The sequence below is a fragment of the Nannospalax galili genome, unplaced genomic scaffold (genome assembly GCF_000622305.1).
Source record: "Nannospalax galili isolate Female #2095 unplaced genomic scaffold, S.galili_v1.0 scaffold760, whole genome shotgun sequence".
Taxonomy (NCBI): domain Eukaryota; kingdom Metazoa; phylum Chordata; class Mammalia; order Rodentia; family Spalacidae; genus Nannospalax; species Nannospalax galili.
The window spans coordinates 1244364-1249226 of NW_008347555.1; the positions used below are offsets into that span (position 1 = coordinate 1244364).

At 47.0% G+C, this 4863-nt stretch overlaps 1 protein-coding gene across 1 annotated transcript in view; it reads left to right on the plus strand.

Moving 5' to 3' along the window:
• The first annotated feature begins 3658 nt into the window (after positions 1-3658).
• Slc23a1 (solute carrier family 23 member 1) overlaps positions 3659-4863 on the plus strand; it is a 19977-nt gene continuing 18772 nt past the window's right edge. The window contains exon 1 of the mRNA XM_008844294.3: positions 3659-3773. The gene's annotated coding sequence lies outside the window, so the exon portion shown is untranslated. The remainder of the gene's footprint in view (positions 3774-4863) is intronic.

The window sequence follows — 4863 nt, forward strand, 5'->3', positions numbered from 1 at the left end:
ATAATAATTTAAACCAGGCATGGTGCACATACCTTGAATCCCAGCACTCGGGAGGCAGAGGTAGGCAGATCTCCATGACATAAAGGCCAGCCTGGTCTACGTAGAGAGCTCCTCCAGTCCAGCTGGGTGGCTGCAGGAATTCTCTGTCTCAAAAGACACACACACACACACACACACACACACACACACACACAATTGAAAAATGAACTCCTGGGGGGCTGGAGAAATGCCACAGTGGTTAAGAGCATTCACTGCTCTTCCAGAGGACCCAGGTTTGGTTCCCAGCACCCACCTGATCAGCACCCACATGGTCCTTTAACTCCAGTTCCAGGGGATCTGACACCCTCTTCTGATCTCTGCAGGCACCAGGCACACATATGGTACATTCACATATATGAAGCAAAACAGTTATACACATAAACTAAAAATAAATAAAACCGCCAGGCGTGGTGGTGCACGCCTTTAATCCCAGCACTCAGGAGACAGAGGCAGGTGGATTGTTGTGAGTTCAAGGCCAGCCTGGTCTACATAGTGAGTTCAGGTCTCCTGGGACTACAGGGAGACCCTGCTTCAAAAAGACAAAAAAAACCAAAAAACAAAAAAACCAAAAACCTTTTACTATGTAGCTCTGACTGGCCTGGAACTCTTTTTTGTCATTTTGAGACAGGATCTCCCTGTAGCCCCAGCTGACCTGGAAGTGACCATGCAGACCAGGCTGGCCTTGAACTCACAGTGCTCAGCCTGGCTCTGCCTCCTAAGTCCTGGGATTTTATTTTATTTTTTGTATGAGACTATTGCCTGCATGTATGTAAGTGCACCACTTGTTGTGATGCCTGAGGAGGTCGGAAAGAGGGTGGTGAATTCCCCTGGAACTGGAGTTACAGATGGTTGTTAGCCACCATGTGGGTGCTGGAATTCAAATCTAGGTCCTCTGCAAGAGCAGCCAGTACCCTTTACCATTGAGCCATCACTCCAGCCCCAAAAATGGACTTTTTATTTTTATTTTAATTTTTTTGGTCTTTTTGAGACAGGATCTCCCTGTAGCTCCAGCTGCCTGGAACTTGCTCTGTAGTCCAGGCTGGCCTCGAACTCACAGAGATTCACCTGCCTCTACCTCCCAAGTGCTGGGATTAAAGGTGTGTGCTGCCACGCCTGGCTTTTTAAAAATATTTTATTATTTTTATTTTATGTGTATGAGTATATTGCCTGCATGTATGTGAGTGCACCCGTGTTGTGCATTGCCACAGAAGTCAGAAGAGGGCTTCGGATTCCCCTGGAACTGGAGTTAAGGACGGTTCATAGCCACCAAGTGGGTGCTGGGAATTGAGCCTGGGCCCTCTGCAAGAGCAGTCAGTCAGTGCTCTTAACTGCTGAGCCAACTCCCCAGCCCCCAAAAATGGACTCTTAAGGAAGTTCCGGGACAATTTTTTTTATAAGAATCAGTAAGACAGCAAGCAGCTGCCAGAGGCAGGAGATGGAGAAAAGGAAAAGAAAAAGTCATGCTTCTTAAGGTCCAAGAAAGTAGGCAGGTTTGGCAGTGGAGGTCGGCAAGCTGCTGCGTGGTAGGAGGAAGGCCTCAGAGAGCAAGTAAGAAGTAGAGTGCTGGGGAACCCTAGGCTTTTGGCCGGGATCCAAAAGAACAAGAGAAGGAAAAAAGGTTTCCTGAGTTAGGACTCAGAAAAGGAGACCGGATGGGGATGAGGGACCAAATCCCTAACAAGCAGAAAGGACCATGGGTAAGTAATAAAACTGGCACACTTTCTGATTCTTCTTGGTCTGAGACAAAGGCCTGGGGGTTCCTCCTCTAGCCAGCAGGGCCCCTTTTCTGGCTGACTGGTCTAGACTTTCACATAAAACTCAGGCCAGACCTGGACATATTTCAGCTTGGAGCTATGACTATCAATTAGGTCTCTGTTTATGTTGACCAATCCAAAATTAGGGGAGGGGGACCTGCCCCTTACCACCAAAAAGACACTTAAAAGACCCAAACTGTCCAGGATCTTTTTTTAGTTTTTCTCTCAATGTGAATGTATATTTTTCTTTCTCTTTGTTTGTTTTTGAGACAGGGCCTCTCTATGTAGCCCTGGTTGACCTGGAACTATGTAGACCAGACTAGCCTTGAACTCACAGAGATCTGCCTGCATCTGCCTCTGCCTCTGAGGTGCTGGGATTAAAGGCATGTGCCACCACACCTGGCATGTTTCGTTACTTTTTTTTTTTTGGTCTTTTTGAGACAGAGTCTCCCTGTAGCCTTAGCTGGCCTGAAACTCACTGTTTAGACCAGGCTGGCCTTGAATTCACAGAGAGTGCTGGGACTAAAGGTGTGTGCCACCATGCCCAGCCATGTTTCTTTACTTTTAATAAAGTTTGTTACCTGTTGCTTTCTGCTGTGTCTGAGATTTTTCATGCCTTTCAATTCTTTAATTGGCAGAGAAAATAAACTAGATCAAGAACCCCAGAAGTTAACAGGAAGGCACCAAGGGACTTAACTTCTGGGAGGGATAAGCACATTGTCTCATTAAGCAGATAATTATTCCTCTGTCTCCTTGGCCGTAGGTGAATTAGCCTTTCTGAGGGGTGGTCTGTTGACCAGTGATTGACAGGCTCAACTAGATTAACTCTTTTTTCTTCTTTTTTTTTAAAAAATATTTTATTGCCAGACGTGGTGGCGCACGCCTTTAATCCCAGCACTCGGGAGGTAGAGGAAGGAGGATCTCTGTGAGTTCAAGGCCTAGAAGAGCAGTCAGTGCTCTTAACTGCTGAGCCATCTCTCCACCTCCTGCTTCAAAAAGACAAAAAATATATATATTTTATTTATTATTTTTATTTTATGTGTATGAGTGTATTGCCTGCATGTATGTGAATGCATTCATGTTGTGCAATGCTGTGGAGGTCAGAAGAGGGCTTCGGATTCCCCTGAAACTGGAGTCAAAGACAGTTCATAGCTGCCATGTGGGTGCTGGGGATCCAACCTGGGTCCTCTGCAAGAGCAGTCAGAGCTCCTCTTTCTTCTTAATTACATCTATTCACTTGTGTGTGTGTGTGTGTGTGTGTGTGTGTGTGTGTGTGTACTTGTGAAGGTGAGAGGACAATTTGCAGGTTTTTGGCAGCAAGTGCCCCCACCTGCTGAGCCATCACTGTTGGCCCTGGATTAACACTTAAAGGAAGAAACAATAGGTAAAATTCTAATCTTTGGAGCAGATCAGAATGTCATGTCTCCACCCAGAACCAGACGTATTCCATTATTGTGACCAGGAGGTTTAAGGAATGGCAAGTGGCAAAACTGATGTTTATTTTTCTAGTGTTGCCAGAGAAAAAGGAGGTGGGGTCCAGACTCAAAGACCTTTAAGGTTGCTAATCTGTGTCTAGCTACCTAACAGTTATTTAAAGACAGGCCACAGTCCCTGTCTACTAATCGCGAGACACATCCATCTTTCAGGCCTTGGAATGCACATGTCCTGGTGGGGTTTAGGCTGAATTGCACTGTGAATGAAAGAGTGGGGGTGGGGACTCCCTCTCTGCCACCTGCAGAGAACTGGGAGGAGTTGCAGAGGCCTAACAGGTCAGACCACTTTGAGAACCTCAGAGCAGGAACCAAGAGAGAGAGAGGAGTGGACATACAGACAGAGGAAAAGGCTGGAGCTGGAAAGAGGACTGGACTCGAGCCTGTGACACGAAGCTATTGCCCAGATGGAGAGCAGTGCTGCCCTTGGACCCTCTGCCTGGCCTGTGCCCCTGTACCCCAGCCTGGCCATGGGCACAGCAACTCACAAGTAGGTAGCCCTTGGGATAGTTGGGGCTAGGGCGGCTAAAAAGGGAGAAGGTGCAGATCCCAGGCCTAGCTCCTGCCAACCAAGTCTGCCCCTGTACCCCTATGACCCCCTCTGCCAGTCTAAACCTGATAGGAAAAAAGATTCAGGTATTCAGGGCTCAGGGCCCAGTGCTTTGAAAGACCACCTTTTACCATTTTTTTGAGACAGGGTCTCACTAGGTAGTCGTGATTGGCCTGGAACTCATTCTGTAGATCAGGCTAGCCTTGATCTCACAGAGAACCACCTTTCTATGCCTCCCAAGTGCTGGGACTAAAGGCATGTGCTGCCACACTGGGCTGAGATAGGCTCTTACATAGCCCAGGCAGGCCTCAAATTTACTGTGTATTTGAGGTTGGTCTTGAACACCTGATCTTGCCTGTACCTCCCTAGTGCTGGAATTACAGGTATGGACCTCCATGCCCAGCTTTTTCTATTTTTTTAACAAACTTTTAAAACATTTTTATTTATTTTTTTTTTATGTGTATGCGTGTATTGCTTGCATGTAGGTAAATACACCGGTGTCATGCAATGCCCATGGAAAGCAGAAGAGGCTGTCGGATCCCCTGGGACTGGAGTCACCGACAGTTGTTAGCCACCATATGGGTGCTGGGATTCGAACCCTGGTCTTTTGCAAGAACAACCAGTGTTCTTAACCACGGAGCCATCTCTCCAGCCCCGCTTTTTATTTTTTTATTTATTATTTTGTCTTTTTTGAGACAGGATCTTCCTATAGCCTTAGCTGGCCTGGAACTCACAGAGTTCTGCCTAGTGCTGGGACTAAAGGTGTGTGCCACCACGCTGGCTGTTTATTTATTTATTTATTTTTTGGTCTTTTTGAGACAGGGTCCACAGAGATCTGCCTGCCTCTGCTTCCCGAGTGCTGGGATTAAAGGTGTGCGCCACCACACCCAGCTGCTTTTTATTTTTTAAAAGTTAATAAATTGTGCTGGGCATGGTGGCGCACACCTGTAGTCCCAGCACTTAGGAGGCAGAGGCAGGCGGATCTCTGTGAATTCAAGGCCAGCCTGGTCTACATAGTGAGTTCCAGGAC